Source organism: Lynx canadensis, chromosome A1 (assembly GCF_007474595.2).
Source record: "Lynx canadensis isolate LIC74 chromosome A1, mLynCan4.pri.v2, whole genome shotgun sequence".
NCBI lineage: Eukaryota > Metazoa > Chordata > Mammalia > Carnivora > Felidae > Lynx > Lynx canadensis.
Window position 1 is genome coordinate 202,538,138 of NC_044303.2, and position 21,209 is coordinate 202,559,346.

At 36.8% G+C, this 21,209-nt stretch overlaps 1 protein-coding gene across 2 annotated transcripts in view; it reads right to left on the bottom strand.

Moving 5' to 3' along the window:
• Window positions 1–21,209, bottom strand: part of PARP8 (poly(ADP-ribose) polymerase family member 8) — a 180,129-nt gene that overhangs the window by 83,356 nt on the left and 75,564 nt on the right. The gene's annotated exons all lie outside the window — the stretch shown is intronic.

Below are 21,209 nucleotides of genomic sequence, written 5' to 3' on the forward strand. Positions count from 1 at the left end.
GGAAGCTATCACGATTACTTCTCCACTTTCCTCTCTCTATCAGCTAGACTGTGAGTCTCTTGAGGTTAGGGTCAGTGTCTATTTTATTTTTAGCACAGTCCTCTATTTTACTGCATGACACACAGAACATATTCAATATTAGCTTTCTGAAGAGATTGGTGGAACTGCCACCTGCCAGAGAAAAGTCAAAATTTAGTTTAAGTTCAGCCAAATTAACTGCCTGTTAACACAAATCAATTCTCTTTGAAGGAACAAAAAAAATAGAATCTCTGCAAAGTATCATTCACAAAGTGAATCCTGTAAGATTCAAATTACTTGACATATGAACAAACAGGAAAATCTAACCTATATTCAAGGGAAAGTTTGACCCAAGTGCTGGAATCAGCCCACAATGATGTTAAAAAAGTTCTTATAAGTATGTTTACGGAAGTAAAAATGAAAAATCCAATCCAAAGAAGAAAAAACAGATCATCAGGGTCTTTTGGACACTAGTAAAAGAGCAAACATTTTGTAGAACTAAAGTTTCAGGAGGTAAAGAGAGAGAAAACACTGCAGGAAAAAAAAAGGGCTGGCAATTTCCCAGTTTGAGTCAAAGACTGATGTACAGACTGAAGAAGCCAAGAAAACCCCAAACAGGTTACATGCAGAGAAAGCTACATCCAGGTGCACGTGGGCAAACTGCTGAAAACCAAATATAAGGAAACATTTTTAAAAGAGAAAAAACTAACACTATACACATAGGAAAACAATAAGAGTCAATGTTTCATAAGAAACTGTGGCGGACAGAGGACAGTAGAATGATGAAAAGCTGGGGGAGAACTGTGAACCCCGAATTCTACATCCAGGCCACGGATCTTTAAAAATGAAGATAAATTTAAAAACTTACAGATGAAAGAAAATTGTGGATGTCTGTGCCAGCAAACCTAAGGCAGAAAAAATCCCAAAGTTCTCCAGGTGAATGATATCAGAAAATCAAATATCCAGAGAGAATGAAGAGTACCAGAAATTGTAAATATAAAAGACTACTTTTCTCTTACTGTTTTAAAAATACATGACTTGTTTAAAGTAAAAATTCTAACACTTCATTGTGGGATTTATAACATATGTAAATGTAATACACATGACAATTATAGCATAATGTCTGGGAGGGATTAAATGCTCTTATGTAGTTTCAAGGTTCTTCTATCTTATTCAAAATGGGATAATACTAACCCTAAACAATAACTTCTAAGAAAAGTTAAGGATATACACTGTAATCTCTAGAACAACCACAAAACAAAGAAACAAACAAGCAAACAAACAAACAAGCAAACCTTAAAAAACAATAGCAAGGATTGCATTAAATGTGAATGGACTAAAAGGCAAAGCCAGCCAGAATGGATTTAAAAAAGCAAGATCCAATTCTATGCTGTCTTTCAGAGATCCACATTAAATACAAAGGCACAAATTCAAAGTAAAGGAGGGAAAAGTTATACCAATGCAAATGGTAAGCATAAGACTCACATGTTTAAATTAATAATGAAGACTTCAAGACAAAGATACAAAGAGATCATCATAATGATAAAAGGGTCAATTCATCAGGATGAAGGCACAACAATCATAAATGTGTATGCACCTAATAACTTCAAAATACATGAGGCAAAACTTGACAGAATTAAAAGGAGAAAAGCACAACTCCACAATCACAATTTGAGTAACTGATAGAACTAGACACCCCCCACCCAAATCACTGAAGACCGAAGATCCGAAATAGACTTTAATTACTGTAGAATATCCTTTTCCTTTCAGATACACATGGATGGAACGCTCACCAGAAAAGATCATTCACTGTGCTATAAAACTAGTCTTAGTAAATCTGAATGAATGGATGGTTGTGGTTCACCATAGTCCATATCCTGGGTTTCCTGACTCATCTAGCCCTTATAACTAAGTCGTAAGCCCTCAAAGACCCACTGCCTTTTAGAATTTGTGACTGGACTTTGGGCAATGTGACTATGGCCACAGGCAATGCAACCCCTCTAGGCAAGCCCAAGTCTCCACCAATCAAATCCCTGGCCTGCTGCTTAGTCCCTGTAAAGAGATTAGGCAGAGACAAAAATGAATAAGGAAGTGAGAAGGAAAACAAGATGGTTTGTAATGAGACCAAATACTGACACACGGTTCTTTCATAAAGCATACTTAATTGTTCAATGAATTCAAAAAGCATTTCTTGGTAACCTGATAAAAGACAAACACTATGTTAACGTCAACTACGATTTGGTAGAAAAAAAATCAGGAGATGATTTTGAATGATTAATTCAGGAGGAAACAAAGAATATAAAACAAGGAATATGATAGACATGGGAACTTAAACATTTTAAAGCACAACAGTATTTTTTCCTTCTCATTTTTATATAATTATAGGTTCATATGAAGTTGCACAGATAGTTGAGAGAACTCCTGTAGCCTTCATCCAGGTTACCACATTAATGACATGTTATATACATACAGTACAATATCAAAAGCAGGATATCAACATTAGGTAAAGGGAGTATAGCTCTATGTTATTTTATCACATGGTACCATGTACCTTGTACCATGCATCATGTACCACCATACATCAAGCTACGGAACTATTCGATCATTCAAGGATTTGCCTCGTGCTACCCTCATTAGAGTCAAATCCATTTCCCTTCACCTCAACATCCTTAACCCCAGGCAGCCACTAATCAATTCTCCATCTCTATAATTTTGTCATTTCAAGAACATTATATAAATGGAATCACAGAGTGTGCCATGAAGCACAATAGTATTTTGAGGCCAAATGAGTATTGTGAAAAAAACTGCTATGATTGGCAATATGTAGGATAGACTGAAGAAGAGGGAGACTGGATTCAAAAGCTACCGTAGTGGCAAAATATGAGCAACGATCAGTGGGGAGGTATGTAACGGGGAGGAGAAAACGCAGGAACAAATGGCAGATATTGGAGCCCAGCCAAGAGACCAGCTTTGGAAATCATGGCCCTGAATCAAATGCCAAGAATTAAAAGATAAAATAACCATGCCAGTGATGCCTCAAACAAGCTGGGGGAAATATACACTATGACCTCAATGAATTTATTTGCCCCACAATTCATCTCCTTAGATAATGAAACTATACTATGTAGAAATGAAATTATTGACGATCAAGGTAACCCTTCATCTGGCAGTACTATGTGACAGAAGACTGGAATCTTGCCAGAGATTATACTCAGTACTAAACTGAATTAATTCCCAACAGCCTACCATCTCAACCAACAACAGTTGGCTTCATTTCTAATCCAAATGAATGTATAAATCCAAAATGAAACCTTAATACGTTCCCATGTCTATCTCCAATCAGGAAGCCTGTTGCAGTCATAGCCACAGAGATCCTGGATACCAGCCTTACTAGCTGAGTGGCATAAGAAAAGTTATTTCAACACGCTCAGATTCAACATCTTTTCAGTAAAATGGGAGAATCCAGACCTACCATATAAACCTGCTGTGATGATTTAATGGCTTAACAGGTGTGAGGCCCCCAGGACAACGCCAGACACATAGCAGCAGGTGCCGAGTAATTCTAGTCAGCTTCCAGTACAAGCAATGAAAATTTAGAGAAACGAAATTTTACATGAATGAATGTTTTATGGGGGAACTCAATTTACTTGAAATCACAATGTATTCCATTTATCGGAGACCAAAACTAACACTGACGCTTTTACTTTATGGTAGCGTTACCCTCATGATGTTAGGAGACATTTCCACGTTCATGATCATACCTGATTTTTCAAAGACAAAATAGAAAGCAAAAGCCCAGCAAAATGACTCATCAGCTCCTGTGCTATAGCACTTTCTTGGTAGTACACCAGAAGGAAAATCACCAGGGCTGTAAAATCCAAATCAGTTTCACTCTGTGGCTTACAGAGTTCTTAGGGAAACAATCTAGTACAAGCAGACACGGATGATTAAACTAAAGGACCTAATACACAGGGCCAGAAAAAGAGAAAAAAGGCAAAGAACCAAGCTTAAATAGATATAGGAGTAAGGGTATAATAGTATATGTATAGGCTTACATAGCATGTGCTGCACATGCTAAATACTAAAGCAGCCAAAATTATCATGAGGAAAAGAAAGGGGAAGGCGAACAGGAGAAGGAAGAAAACCGTGGAGCAAGCTCTGAATTCTGATTCAGGAAAAAATGGCTTCAAAATTTTAGAATATGTTGAATTACAATTACACCAAGGTGCTTTGCCAGAGAAATTTAAGGTGGTCGTTATGCGGTCAATACTACATGCAACATAAATAAAATGGCGGCTTCCATCCCTTATTCCTCTGAAAGCAACTGTCCCAACTAAAGACCTCTCTCTATTGCCACAAGCCTGTAAGGGAGCTCCTGGGGGAGCCCTCAGATGTGTGTGTTCACTATCTACCTAATCCTGTATTTTGTTTCTCTATTTGTTTACTCCTGTAATTACAAGCATTCGTAAGGTCATTCTTCTATCTAAACTCACCACTCACTCCATTACCATCCTATTTCTCCTGAAATGCCTGCAAAGAACTAAGAATAGGAGTTTATATCTAGTCCCCAAGTTCACAGATATAAGGAAATTCTTTAAGAACAGTAGGGAGATGATGAAAAGGGCAGTTTTAACATAACAAGGAAGGGAATTTGGGTGTGAAGACAAAATGACTTTAGATTCCGAAGACCTCTCAGAGGTACTGGATTCAGTGGCTGTATTTTAATTGTTGGCCCCATAACGTTTCTGATACCTCAAACTCAAGAATCTTGCATCCCGAGCTTATACTTTCTCAACTACACCTGGAGGTTTTGACATAGCAAGCAAAACCCAGAATCTCACCAGGTCTTTTACCTTACTCTCTAAAACAGTTTCTCTGGGAAGCCAGTCCCTACAGCTCCTTTTCCTCCCAGTTAGGTCACTTTTAAAATTTACGTGGAAAAAAGAAAAAAAGCAAAATCAGAAACTCACAAAAAACTGCAGCTACTGGCAAGCAACCCTCCATCCTGGCTACAATGCTTACAAGTACAGGCCTCAACTCTGTATGTTCACTTGTAAGACAACAGCTTAGACCTGAGGGTGTATGTTCCCTACCCCACTCACAGACCCACTGCGAGCTCACCAGAAGAAAATTCACTCCAGCACCTGTCTTCACCCATGTCCCAGTGTTACAGGGTGAAAAAGACACCGTCCAGCTATCCATCTCCTCAACCAACTCCTGCATCTCAAGCTAGACGGTGACTTTTGGCATGCTAGAAGCTCATTTTGCTCCTTGGATGCCATTTGCTTCCCAAAAGATTCATTATCGCATTTATTATCAGTTTTACCTTCCATAAATATTTTCTAAATATCCAGGCCAACCAGCTATAGCACCTTCATTATTTACCATTATTTGCTACCAATTGTTTTGTCATTTATCCAGGATTAGGAATTTCTAGGGCACTCTTTCCTCTTTACTTAAAAATCCTCACATCACCCACATCCATATGGACAACGTTGAGCTGCATATGGTTGCATGACCTCATCTTCCCTTAATTTTAGCTCACCAGATCCATGGCTACCCCTTGGACCTTGACTTGGAGTGTAATTGCTCTCCTTCTAAAATCTCAACTCGGTGTCCCACTTTTTGGCCACAATTTTATAACTTTTCAGGCCTCAGTCCTTTATTCCTGCTCACTGACACCCGCCAATCCCCATGCTTTCTTTCACTCTTTGTGCTCTTTATGGTCCCTTCAAGCTTCTTTTTCTTCTTCATGTGACTGTAGAGACCCAACTGCTCTCTCCACACCATTTTTTTTTTTAATTTTTTTTTTCAACGTTTATTTATCTTTGGGACAGAGAGAGACAGAGCATGAACGGGGGAGGGGCAGAGAGAGAGGGAGACACAGAATCAGAAACAGGCTCCGAGCCATCAGCCCAGAGCCTGACGCGGGGCTCGAACTCACAGAGTGCGAGATCATGACCTGGCTGAAGTCGGACGCTTAACCGACTGCGCCACCCAGGCGCCCCTCCACACCATTTTCAACTCCTTCATGGTGTACCCCTATTTTGCCCATGCCGACCACCTACCAGAGCTGTAACCACCAAACCATAGATAAGTCATGTCTGGCCTTCTCAACTCCCTAGACCTGGGCTCTGAATGCCCCTGGAGAGGACAGTGGAACCAAGGCATCTGGAACCCCTGCAGACATGGAGTGCTCAATGCCAGTTCTGCACAACTTTGCCCAGTAACCCTTCATATACTCTTGTGCTTTTTCTTTTTGGTAGTTTTTTTCAAACCTTCACAACTTTCCAACGTCCTGTAACAACGTGCCCTTTCAACTATCCGCATGAAGATAAAACAGAGCATCATATGGCTACTCCCGCAGGGCATTTTCATCCTTTCTCCTACTAACCACCTATAAGCTAATACTTTTCTCCTCCCACCCAGGAAGATGGAAATGTCTGTGCTTTTATCTAAGACTGGTCCATCTACTTGATTTATAGATCCCGGAAATGAAGGCTCCATCTGGGACCTTGTTCCACAATTTGAAATTAATAAAAAATCTATAATTATGAAAGTGTTAACAATTTACCCACAAAGATATTAATGGTAGCACTGTTAAAATGAAGAAGTACCCAGAGAAGCAAAAATGTCAAAAATTGGATTATGTAAACTATTCTATACATACAATGCAACTCCAGGCAACTCTGAAAAGGTAATGGTGTAAAATAACATGTAATTAAAGAGATATGTGTTTCCAGTACATTAAGGTACATATGAAAATTTCGACAGCTACAACATATTTTTGTTAAAAACACATAGATACATATTTACTACAAATATATATTCATAGAAGCATGGCTTGAAAATAATGACAAATTTCAACATTTCTTATCTCTTGGTGTTTGAATGAAAGGGAGCTTTACCTTTTGTATCTGTATTGTTTCAATCTTATAAAAAGTATTAAATAAAAAGAGGGAAAAGCTGGTAATTTTTACCTTGTAGCCTTTTCTTATTATCACTCTACTTTCCTTCTTAAAATCAAGTTTTTGCAAAGAGTCATCTAAGCCCTTTTTACTACCTACCTACTGGCAAGTGTACATTCCAATCTGGCTTCCACCCCACCAAAATTCTGCTTATTCACAACATCCCTGGTCTTTTTTTTCCCCCTAGTCCTTTTCTTACGCAAATTCTCTGATGCATTTAATAAAAATAAAGATATCGTGAAACCCTCCTTCCTTAGCTCCCCAACTCCATCTCTCCCCGGGTTCCCTCTGGTATTTGAAGATGCTCTTCTTAATTTTTTCATTTACAATATTTCAAATTTCATGCTGCTTTCATATTTCAATGCTTTCTATCCATGCTGACTGCTCTATTTTCTCACATGAGTAATCTCAACTATATCCATGAGTATCTCCTACCAGCCATACATGAGACTAAAAAATTCCCTATCTCCAAATCAGGCAGGCAGCTTTTTATTTTTCACAATTTTAATAGGATATTCTGCAAGCAAATTAAACCCAAGTCATACAAAATAGGATTTATTGCATACTTTTCAACTCAACAAACGAAATACCAAGAAACCTGGGGCAAATAATAGCAGCACTTGCTGTTTGAAACTATAGATCTACTCACTATTTGACCATATCAGGGCACAAAACCCTTGGATACTTTCTGGAGCAGGGAAATTCTGATTCAGTAGATGTGAGGTAGGACCTGGTATGTGCATTTCTAATTTACTTCTAAATTTTAATTCTTTAGCATGTCTTCCAAGGCTGTTCACAATGTAACCCATAACAATCTGACCAGCCAAAACCCTGTCAAATACCCAGCGACCTGAACTTCTAACCATTTCAAGTTCTACCATTACCAAACAGGTCATTTTATTCACACAAAGCAAAGTTGCCCTAGACTCTGGATGTGAAATCTGGTTCCGTCATTATTAACTGTGTGACTGCGTGCTAGACTGACTGTGAGCTAGAGAATTACTTCTTTTTGACTCGGTTTCCTATCTATAGTCTACTATCTCTTAGGGTTGCTAGGAAGAGTAAACAGGTTAATACACGTGAAACGCTTTGAAGAAAGGAAAAGAAAAGAAAAGAAAAGAGAAAAAACAATCACAAAATTTTCAATAAACCTTAGCTGTTTCATTAATAATATCCTTTTTTAAATTTTTTTTAATTTAAAAAAAATGTTTAGTTATTTATTTTTGAGAGGGGAGAGGGGGAGGGAAGGAGAGGGAGAAAGAACAAGCAGGGGAGGGGCAGAGAGAGAGACAGACAGACAGAATCTGAAGCAGGCTCCAGGCTCTGAGCTGTGAGCACAGAGTCCAATGCTGGGCTTGAACCCACAAACTGTGAGATCATGACCTGAGCCGAAGTGGATGCTCAACTGACTGAGCCACCCAGGTGACCCTCTTCTAATAATATTGTCATTATTATTACTCCCACACATAGACTTAATTTCTGGAACACATTCCCCTCTCTCCTCAAGGCTCAATCTCAGGGACAACTTCCTATGAAACTTCTCCAACAATCCAGGAAGATTGGGCATTTCTTCCCCTATGTCCCACTTCATTGTGGCATTAACTATCCAATAGACTGAAGGTATGGACCAAGCATTTTCATCCTCAAATTCCTAGAGCTTTGACACAGTCTTACCACTCAATAAATAATTTCTGAATAAATGAACAAATCATATATTTTTCCAAAAGTACTAGATATTCCATGACAGTCCTTGATAGAAAACATATCGCTTCAGCAAGTGTTGAAATATTTGATGAAAATCAACAAATGCTGGTACCCAACAGTTCATCCTGGGGGTCCACACCACCATGCATGTGAGTGTCCAGCTCTTCCTCACATTCTCTTCACAGGCTTTTCGTGATGCACAGAATAGAGTGGGTTCTGAATGCCCAGATCATATGTGTTCTCCGTATTTGCCATTTTCAAATCTACATACTAAAGGTGATACTTGCATTATTATCAGTCCTGATAGCATGAGTTGAAATTCAATGGCCCAGAATAAGGGAAGATCCCTCAGATGCCCCCCCTCCCCCCACCAAAAAGGAAGTACCTACTTTCAATACAAACAAGTAGAAATGTTAGCATTTCAAACTGATCAGTAGTTTACTAGTTTTTTACTTGTCAGGAAAGAACTACACGGGAAAGTAAGTATAGACAGTTCTAGACAGAAGAGGAAAATGGACTAGAAAATGTTTGAGCAGGAATTTGTTGCAACATCATATATTCCATGCCAGGAGCAAGCACGCTTTAGTCAAAGACTTTAACAACAACCACGCACATATCTCTGCCCTGCCCTTCTTCTAGAGCTTTCAACACGGAGACAAGAGAACTAAGCTCACATTCCAGAAGAGAAGACACATCTTTCCCAACGATGAAATAAACTGTTGGTATAACACAATTTACATTATCCTTTACAAAGATAAAAGGATGATGATGTTTGCCCACTAAACATTCAGTTAGTTTCTCAATAATACATATGTTCCTACTCTCAAGTCTTATTTTGATAATTTTTAAAGCTTTACTTTCAGCAAGTGATGTAAGAAGATTAAAGTAATGGCGTTCGTTTGTGTGACATTGAGGGAACTGGTTGAGTCAGCAGCTTCAGGCTTAAATATTATACTATAGGTCAAGTGCTCAGAATTCTAAGTAAACCATCTTGTCAACAGACATGAACTTGAAGGACCTAAGTTCAACTTTGATTATAACCCAGATGCATGCTTTATTTATGATATTAATACACCATATGGTATGAGCAAAATTTTTCTTTTATACTGCCTTAGTCTAATGAAAAGAGCCAACTGCATATTTAAATAAATTCTTGTTTCTCTCTTATTCTTTAATTGTAACCAAAAATAAAAGGGAGGTCACAAGTGCAATTCCAACAAGACCTTAACAGTGAACAGAGAACACCAAGTCACCAACATTAAATCAGTTATATATATTATTTCTATATTTCCTCCCCAAAGTTTAATGTCTAGACTTTTGTTCTCTGAGCAGTTTGCAACTAATTCAATACTATTTGATAAACATTCATTCGATAAATGTAGATACCTTTACCTTCACTGTTTTTTTGTGTTTTTTTTTTTAAGCAAGCTGCACACCCAGCACGGAGGCTTCACCCACTGAGCCACCCAGGCACCCCCACCTTCACTGTTTTCTATCTAGGTTCAAGTTATAAACAGTTATAAAAAGTTTAAAGTGGTTACAAATGATTTACACAACATGCCAGGACTGGAAAGCTGAATACGATAGAAGAATTCTAAAAATGAAGTACGGCTTTGTTGAGGCAAGAAAACATGTTTAAAGAAAACACTATAAATTATTCAGAGAGATAATGACAATAAATACTAAAATACCACCTCACCAACTTTCTCAAAGACTTAAGATCTCCAAGATCGGTTCTTTCCAAGATAATTTCTTGTGGAATATCCAGCACAATTCTTAATACCACCTGAAGACCCTTGCAAGATCCGATCTATCTACTTGCCTCATCCTAGCCTTGCCCTGTGTTCTCTCTGTGCTCAAACAAAAAGGACTCGCTTTATTTTCTACGCATGCATCAGACACGAACACCACCCAACCGAGGTGAGATGTGCCTGACACTCCTCAGGCACTCCTGGTTGCTCAAGAACAAAGGAAAGCACAGAAAACAAATGGTTACATTGATAGAACCTCCATCAGTTTACAAATATCTTAGTAATATCACAAGAAAAAGGCAATGTTATCAACAGCCTAATCTCCAGAACTCCCTACTATCTTAAGGATAATGCTTTGCGAAAGGGAAAAACCACCTTAGCTTAACAATAGCTAGGCCTCCAACAATCTGTAAATCCTCTTTAGCATAGGGAAAGCCCTTTAAGAAACTTCCTCTTGACTTTACCTCCCCCAATTCCACAGTATTTAAGCAGTCACTCTGCACAGCCCCGTGTAGCTCTTCTGCCCATGGGTCCTGTTCCCAAGCTTTAATAAAATCACCTTTTTGCACCAAAGACGTCTTCAAGAATTCTATCTTGGCTGTCTCACCATCACTCCAAAAACCCATTACTCCCACTCCTCTTTTGTCTTGTTAATTCATTCTCATCCTGCAGATCTCAACTGAAATGTCACCTCCTAGAAAGAAACATTGTGATCACCTCTCCCAGACTCAGATCTTACGATAGAGCAGTTACAGAGTTTGTAATTATATACTTATTTGCATGACATTAACATCTGTTTCTCCTACTAAATCTGTACGGTTTGAAGGCACTTCTAACCATAATATCCCAGCAACTACATACACCTAGTACACAGTAGGAACACTGTAAATGTGGAATGAATGGCTATTGATAAATGTTTAAATCCTTTGGGATCTTCCAACTTGGAATAACATTCCTCACAAAATTACTTAGCAAATGTGATTTAGTTTACAATCTGAAGAGCACAGAAGAACATGGACTTTAGAATATACCTTCACAAGCCATGTGAGCCTGAGAAAAAGAATTGGCTAACCTTCTGCTTATTTGTGAAGTGAGATAACATCTACTTCCTAGTATTGTCAAGAGGATTACATGGAAGATGATAAGTGTAAGAAAGCAGCTTGTGTAATAAGAGGAGACAATCAATGAAAATATTTCTCAACTTCCTCTCCTTTCCCAAAACTCAAGCATGAGAATATACAAAATAATTCTGTAGTAGAGCTCTTCACTATCCATTCTACCCTTTCCCCTCCCGGCTGGATATGGAAGCCCTTGGGTTTGCAAGAGGAGAATCCCTTCACCCAGGGTAGAAAAGAGCTGAGCAAATGGATAAGCCAATCAGATAAGCCTAGTTTCCCTGGTAGCCTAACACCCGTGGTAAACAGAGAAAGGCAGCAGAGCTTAGGTAATTTCAGAGATAGAGGCAGAGCCCTGATCAAACTAAACCTAAATTCCTTATCAATGAACTTCTCAATGAACAAATAACTTTCCTTTTGCTCTTTTAAACCAGCATAAAATATTTTTTGTTCCTTACAACCAAAATCATCTTAACTGATACATAGACCTATTAGGCTTGTTGAGACGCTTTAATGTGAACATCTGCAAGCTATTTAAACTAAAAAACAACGGACATATAGGCTTAATTTAATTTTGTGATTTTTGCCTAATCGTTACAAAGTATATACTTTAGTGATTTATTTAGGATTTTAAGTAATATTCATACATTTTATAGAATTGATGACCCAAAAACAATTGTAATAAATTAGATACTATACAACAAAATTTGTGAGTGCAAAGGTCTTATTATTTTATGGTCATTTTCTTTAAGGTACAGTATTTTTTTCCCTTATGGATAAATGATTTTTTTAGTCCTTCATATGCATTTGGTTTGTTATTTTGTTTCAATATATATTCTAGAAAGTGGGATTTGAAAAGCTATAGTCCTAACCATTGTTTTTCTTGTTTGTTTCTAGACTACAGCCTTTAGGGAAGTTAGCAACTCAACAGGAGAGTGGGAATACTTGTAGACTGTAGAACAGTACTTCTAAGTTCTTGCTACAATCAATTAGCCTTTCACTCTTCATTAAGCTTTTGAAAAATGATTTGTTCTCGCAAGATTAATGTGGAAAGTATAATTATTTGAAAACAAGGGTACTGTATTTAAATCTGACATATTTTGGCCACAAAGTTAATTGATTACTAGATATTCAATTAACAAATGCAATTCATTCTTAAGCCAGTGAATATGTAACTAAAAGCCAGCCTCAAAGTAACAAATACATAACACAAAAATAGCCACGCAAATGGTTTTACCAAAGGAAAACGGCAGTTTAACAAAGTAGTTACAATAATAATACCGGTTTTGAATATATGTCTAAATTAAACACTAAATTAGTCTCTGGATTTTTCCTATGGGAGAAGACTTCATCAAGGCAGACTCCACTGACCCTAGATACAAGGAAATAAGAATTCCATTAGATTGAATTAATGGATGGGTACCATTTAATTGCAGGTATTTTTTCAGATACTGTTGTTGCTTTTAATATTCTGTCTTCTAATGATATATGAGTAAGACTTTCATCTTTTTTTTTTTTCCTTTTAAGCTATACCTTTCAATTTGGTGGACACTGCTGTTTCAAATTGAAACAAAACACTTAAAAATGTTTATTTATTTTTGAAAGAGACAGAGCAAGTGGGGGAGGAGCAGAGAGACAGAGAGAGAGAGAGAGAGAGAAAGAGAATCCCAAGCAGGCTCCACACTGCCAGCACACAGCCCGACATTAGGCTCGATCTCACAAACCATGAGATCATGACCTGAGCCGAGATCAAGAGTAGGCCACTTAACCAAGTGAGCCACCCAGGCACCCCAGAAACAAAACACTTTAAAAGAGCATCTAATTCTCACTGATCTCTCCAGATTTCAGAAATGAATAATGGGCATCCTTACTTGCCATGGCCATATAGTTCTTCCCATAGGTTTAGTAAGAATTTGCCCTCTCTTTTTGGCAGAATACTTTGGACAAATCAATTGTGTAACCAGAGCTGCCCCTAGAATATCATATTTGAAAATGATTTTCGCATAATCAGGAGTGACAACTACTGAAAGACAAGGGTTCAGTTTTTAACAAGGGTTAAGTTTACAGATCTCACCCAAGACAACTGGCCTAACACACCTGGCTGGCAGATAGGTTCCCGAAGTTAGAAGAAGGTAAGAAAGGTCACTGTCAGTCAGAACAGGAACCTTAGCAAATGTTGGGAGCCTCAACCAGACGGAAATTCACCCAGTTACACACGTACTAAAGATGAAATCTCTTGGAGAGCGTTTCTTGCTTTTGTCTTCCTAGCCTCAGAGAAGCAAATAAGAGAGGCTTTTAAAAGTCCAATCCAAGGTTTATAATAAAAATTTCTGGAGAGAAATTAATTCTATCACCTCAACAGCTCATGGTTCTACATTTGCAAATCTAGAGGAGGCCTCTATGGCCAATTAACACTCTAGCTGCAGTTTTTGGGTTTTTTTTGGATGAAGAATTACCTTTGTAAATTACTTGTGATCTCAGGAGGAAGACTCTAAAGAAAACTGTCAAAAACTTGAAAATGGGCATAAAAGATCCTGAATGTTTTCCACTGGCACACTGGGCATTCATTCTACAGTAGACCCTGAAGATTCTGATTCTAAAGGGGTTTCTGATTAATTCAGCGATCTTCATACCCTGCAGGGATAAAAGCTAAGCGGTAAAAGACTGATCATAATGCAAATTACTTCCATTTATGGCATTACAAGTGAGTTTTCTTTCAGTAAAGAATATATATCTCAATAAGTTAAATGTGTGTGTACCCAGTTCTCATTTGAGCCATCTTTAGTGTGCAAATTTACACAAAAAAGCCCTGGTATTGACAAATGAATGCCTTCTTTACTTCATATTAATATAGGCATTAAGCTGACCAAACCAAGTTTATAAATAGAGTAGACTTTGCTTCAAGTATTTTTGGGATTGTGAGAAAGTTAAAGGTAACTAAAAGGTTCACAAGTAGGGGCTGGTTAAATAAATAATGGTATGTCTCTTGCAAAGGTGCTGGAGCCACTAAAAGTAAAATCTAGAAAAAGTAAAACTGCAATCTAATAATACTGTGACCCCATTTTTGGAAAAAAAAAAAAAAAAAAAAAAAAAAAAAACTTGGATTTAAATACCTTTATTAATACATCTATTCCGAGTTGTATAGGACTTTTGAGGCGGGGAGAAGGGTATTAGGCTATGCTTTCTGGGGAGGTTCGTTGGATCACTGATGGTTGTTATTGCTGATGACGTCTGCTTTCTTTTCTTCCAAATTTTCCTGGAATAAACTTTACTAGCAGTAATCAAGTATAATTATAGAGGAAAACTACTAGAATTAATTTATAAATTATATTTCACAATGCAAGTAAAAGTACATTCATTAATAAAGTGGGAGCAATACCTCTGTATCTGTTGGCTAGATCTTACACATCCTTCAGGGAGCAGTTCACATTTTTACCTTCAAGAGCCCTTCCTCTCAACTTCACCCCACTCTGTCCAATCTGATGCAGACAAGATATAAGACTCCTTACTAGACACTGTCATAGGGCCCTAGATGAACCCCTTCTAAAACTTTTCATAGCTATAACTGGGGTGAATATGAAATCAATGCTTCTTTCCCCTACTAGACCTAATTTCTCTGTCTTATCCACTGTTGTGAGCCTGATACTCAATATATGCATATTGCATCCTAAGAGGTACTCTTAGGATGTACCTCATATATATATATATATATGTATATAAAATATATATATACATATATATATACATATTATATATGTATATATAAAATATACACGTTATATATACATATGTATATGTATGTATACATATTACATATGTAATTGTATATGTATATATACATATTACATAGGATATATATAAACATATATATGTATATATATAAATATACATAAAGCTCCCTTGCCATGGACAATGAATGACTCTTAAAATATGGTAGAGTAACAAGTATGTTGTATCAAAGATAAACCACCTAAATCCAATGAACTTGAGTCTCTTTATAAGCCGGATTTTATGAGAGATGAGTAACATTTGCCATTCACTCATGGAAAAGATTTTTTACGTATGTAATATTTTAAGGGATATAATTTGGCCTACAATGTGTCTGCATTAAGCAAATCACGGTAATGGAATTTTATCATACTGTATCATGTTGTGAAGTGAAAACAAAGAAGTCATACTGTCTGTGTTTATACATTATATGCAGAGGGTTCAAGGACATTCATCTGTAATTCAACATGCTCAAAAATCACGAAAATATGACGCTTGGTATTTGCAACATTGATGATAAAATCTGAACAAACAATAAAGGGTACTTGAAGGTCTTGAAATTTCAATATTTGCAGGCCATGCAAATATGTTTAAATAAATTACAGAAAATATTCTGTTCAGATAGTTCCCCAGGCACCAAACAAATGTACACTGAATCCTATTATAGCACTACCACATGAGAGAAGCAGCCATCAATCTGGTTTATAAAAATGTTCTTCCAGTCACAACCAACCTTTTTGTTCATGATTAATTTCTATTATAGCAATACATTATAGTGATACTAATAATATTAAGGCTCTAGAACATAGGTTTGTCCAACACTGGCTTCTTCATACATAATCTTGTTATAGTCTGAATTTAGGGTGGGCATAAATATCACGCTGTCTCAGCTTCCCTTTCTAGGCAATGCATGGTTAATTCTGTGTCTAGGCGTCCTTGATTTTGGCACTATGAATTTCACGGAAGAAAACGGGAAAACTCCAGCACCCGTGGAAAAGTCACTTCTCTGTTTCTAAAAATAGGTAAACCTCTTAGCTTCATTTAAGTCAATGAAGAAATTTCTCAGGTTACAGAGAAAAGCAAAGAGAGAGAACAAGAGAGACAGAGCATTAACTGTTTTTGTTCAGTCAATCCGAGATGGAAATTTATACTAGGCATCCTGGGGACATTTGCAATATGGTTGAGAATTACACATTTCTAAGGACATGAAATAAGAAAAAAATCAATTTTACCTAATTTTATATAACAGTAAATACACTACTGACAAATTGTGACTTTTTAAAATGATCATGTAATTTTCAGCAAATAATTCACGTACATGCTGCCCTCTGTTATCACGTACAGGCTGACTATAGATGATTATCATCGTTATAATCATCCAGTGATAGCCCAAAGCAAATGGAGAACTGGATACTCTATTTCTGCACCATCACAAAGATCTTTTCTTCTCTTCACTCTTTCTTTTCCTTCAGAGGGACAGTAAGAAGGAAAATGATAAAATTTCCGTCATGAGATTTCCAAACCCCCATCTCTACCCTCAAGAAATCCTTGATAGGGGCGCCTGGGTGGCTCAGTCGGTTAAGCATCCGGCTTCGGCTCAGGTCATGATCTCACAGTCTGTGAGTTCGAGCCCTGCGTCGGGCTCTGTGCTGACAGCTCAGAGCCTGGAGCCTGCTTCGGATTCTGTGTCTCCCTCTCTCTGGCCCTCCCCCGTTCATGCTCTGTCCCTCTCTGTCTCAAAAATAAATAAACATTAAAAAAATTAAAAAAAAAAAGAAATCCTTCATAAATTCTTAAGAATTTCACACGTACCAATTGAAAAAAAACATAAATATCCTTATGGGATCTTAAATAAAACCTCCATTTAAAAAAGAAAGGAAGATAGGGGCGCCTGGATGGCTCAGTTGGTTAAGCGTCGCACTTCAGCTCAGGTCATGGTCTCATGGTTTGTGAGATAGAGCCCTGCACTGCCTCTGCTGTCAGCCCAGAGCCTGCTTTGGATCCTCGTCTTTCTCTCTCTCTGCCCCTCCCCCGCTCTCTCTCTCTCTCTCTCTCTCTCTCTCTCTCTCTCTCAAAAATAAATAAACATTAAAAATTTCTTTAAGGAAGATAAAATTCAATGTTAAAAGCCTCTGTGTCACTTGTATCTGTCTTTTTATATTTAATACCATTATATGATAGGTTCCCTCACAACTTTCCGAATGCTTCCAAAATTACTTTTCATAACAAAGTTCACTTAAGTTCATTTTACTCATTAGAAGAGTTAATGTACAGTTAATCAGTTAATGTACAGAGTGTGAGGAAAATAAGGAAATGCCCCAAATAGGACAAGGCCATTTAAGGATGGCTTTTGGAGGTTGAGTGTTTAATACTTGAGAACATACTAGAAATTGAAGAGGACTATAGATTTAAAGAAAAGATAAACAAGTGTGAGAACCAGATCTGTAGAGAACTGTAGGGCACCCGATCTGGTAGGAAAACAAGTTATCATGCTGAATATTAAAATAAAGCCTCCAGGCACCTGGCAGGCTCAATGGGAAGAGCATGAGAATCTTGATCTTGGGGTCCTGAGTTCGAGCCTCAACATTGGGTGTAGAGATTACTTAAATAAAACTTAAAAAAATAAAATAAAATGAAGCCTCACATGGTAAGAAGTGATGGAAAATGATAGTAAGGATATTAGATTCTACAATAGATATTGACAAAATACCCTTTTTTGTGAGTAACAAATAACAAATTGTGAGGCTGTGAGTCAATAAATGATGAGTTGTTTTCTAAATTATTTAACCCCATTATTTCTATCCCTGAATACAGTTCAACTAAAATTTAAGCATAAATACTACTATTAAAGCTTAATATAATCTTTCAAATATTGACTAATTATAAAATATTACATTCAAGTCAATCAGTCACAGAATCGTTTAAAAGCTTTTTAAAAAACTGCTTCATCATGAATTATTAAAAGAGACTTTTTCAAGCAAAAGAAAATAATTTTCATAAAGTACGGATATTAGCAATTTGAATTTTCAGGTCTTTTTTAAAAGTCAAGTTGCCCACCAGAGAGTACAAGACACCATCTGTTAGGTCAGAAGCAAGTTTTTCGTCCATTTTAAATCAGTCTTCTATGACCACAGGTCACAGATAAAAAAAAAGCATCGCTATGAGAGAATCATTCAGTTTCATTTCCACAGTTACCAAAAAAGAAAAAAGATGCTATCTGCTGAGTAAAAACTATTGTATGTTGTTTGCATTTGTCATTGAAAGAAAAAATTTTTTCACTACTTCGCCCTCAAAGCCAATTTACCCAACAATATATCCAATGTTTCCAAAGCATCTGTTAAATTTGTTTTCATGCAAATATCAGTCTGCATATCAACTGTTTCTATTCAGAATTTCTTTTTAACCCTGTTTAGCAAATCTTATAAAACCCTGTTTGCATTTATAGCAAGCACAAAGCTGGTTTTAAAAATTGTAAGTACTATGTACTAATCTTTATGGATAAGTACTACCGTATGTTTTCTATTTGTTAAGATTCTCTCCCATATTGTATGCAGTTTATTTTTCCAGATTCTAGTTCCAACCTTTTCCAGGGGCAAGAACTTAATTATTGTCTATTTGCTGTATTGTATTTCCACTGCCAGCAACAATAGGAAACCAATATTCTTACGCTCGCATGCTAATAATCCCTTGAGAATGATGACAAAGATCAGTCTCTTCTCTGAACCCCCAGTGGCCAGGTGTATTTTGAAATTCAGAGTTATGCATATTTTAGAAAGGTAACAGAGTGCACATTTTACACCTTATCATCAAAAACAATACTATATCTGGAGAAATGCATGAACATTCCCACTATAAATAATATCGTGTCAGTTCAGATCAGTTTGCCACTAATGGGCCAAACTTACAAAGTAATTTTGTTTCAATAATCAGAGTCTTGTGGATTCAAAAATTCTGGATAATAAATTGTGTGTACACACACACACATATTTTAACTTTTAATATCTAAAAGGATGACTCATGAGGCCACATTCTGTAATTAAGCAAATACCTAACTGATTATAGTAGGAAATCTATACCTAAATACCTAAGCATTGAAGCCTATACTTTACGCTTTCCTAATGACTGTATCCAAAAAACAAAAGAAAAGAAAAATATCTGTAGGAGACAACAAACATTTCCCATCATAGTAAGACCAGATGAAAACAACTTCACAATGGAAAGAATAAAAAGCTGTCTAGTGATCCTTTATTCAGGGTTCAACAAGCACATCTTCTTTAGCATATAAATAAATTTTAAGAACTCTACCAGAATTCTCGGATTTACATAAGCCAGACCTGTGCAAGCAAAGGCACAACGCTATGATTTTCCTACTTTACATTTTCATTTGACTCAAGTCCAACAGACAAACATGATCATTCCTTTGGACAGACAAACAAAAGAGAAATCAATTGAAAAAAAGAAATTCAAAATGGAGAGACTTTGTTTTGATTTTACTCTCTAAAGGCCAAAGGAAAAAGGTTTTAGAAATAGGGGGGGAGGGAGGGAATGTACATAATGTCTTGATTTCACAGAATATTAGAGAGGAATATAGGTCTTTAATCGCCCAATGCACACCCTCACTTTACAGATGAAGAAACATAAATTTATAAGGATTCGTGCGTTTCCATGTGGAACCGAGACAGAGCTAAGTTTTCTGACTTTTTCCTCTTGTGACTTTGTAAGCTCTATGGCAAGAAACTTCAGAGTATTTTGCAACAAGATCTAATCTTCCTTCCTCAAAATATTTTTGAAAATAGAAGCAACAGAGAAACATTACTGCCCCAAAGTAAGTAAAAGCCCACCAGGTATCCTTTCCTCAGATGACAATCTTGTCTTGTAATTAATATGCTTAAGTTTATGCAGTTATTTCTCTTTTTTTTTTAAGTTTGTTTATTTTGAGAGAGAGAGAGAGAGAAAGCAGAGGAGGGGCAGAGAGACAGAGAGAGAGGGAGAATCCCAAGCAGACTCCATGCTGTCAGCACATATCCCAAAACGGGGCTCGAACTCAAGAACCAAGAGATCATCACCGGAGCCAAAAACAAGAGTTGGTGGCTTAACCAACCGAGCCACTCAGGTGATCCCAGTTATTTCTTCATCTATTATATTTCACCTTCGATCATTATTAACAAAAGAAATTATTCATATTCTAAAAGTATGGAGTTGTTTTCAAAGGAAGTCACTTAAGCTATAACAAAAGATATCTCAATGATTTTTGGCACTGAATAAATATTACATCAGCTAAAGTACTGGTTAATAATCAGCACACAGACTCAGTTCTGTCATATCAGCTTTTCAAGAAATAAAAATAGTTTGACATTTATAAAATTCCATAGACTGACAAAGAAAAAAAGGATGAAACTAAGACCAAACAAAATCCAGTTAAAATTCTTATACAATCTGTACTGATGACTCTAAGTTTTATGTTTTTTTTAAAAATATACTTCAATTTAAGAAGAGGAAATATACCCAGATGCTTGCCTTAATTAGCATCAGACAAGCACTAACGCTTCTTAATACCTTAGTTAATACATTTCCATGTGTTCCCTTTAAGAAGGCTTTTAAAATGTTTGCATGACCATAGTTGCATTCTCAAATGTGTCTAGCTCCTTTCTTCTCCCACTTTCCATCCTAAAATAAATCCTCTTCAGGTAATAGACATTTAATAAAAGACAGGAAATGTTTCAAGGCCAGGCTTAATAGTCCTAATATATACATTTTTTTTTTTTTTTGCCTTTTAAAACCAATGAGTATTTTTATGTTTAAAGTCTGCAAGGTGACAAGAAGGATGCTGAAGTTGTCATCGGCGTCAAGAGGGAGTCCAAATTTATCGGTAAGAAAAGGAAAGA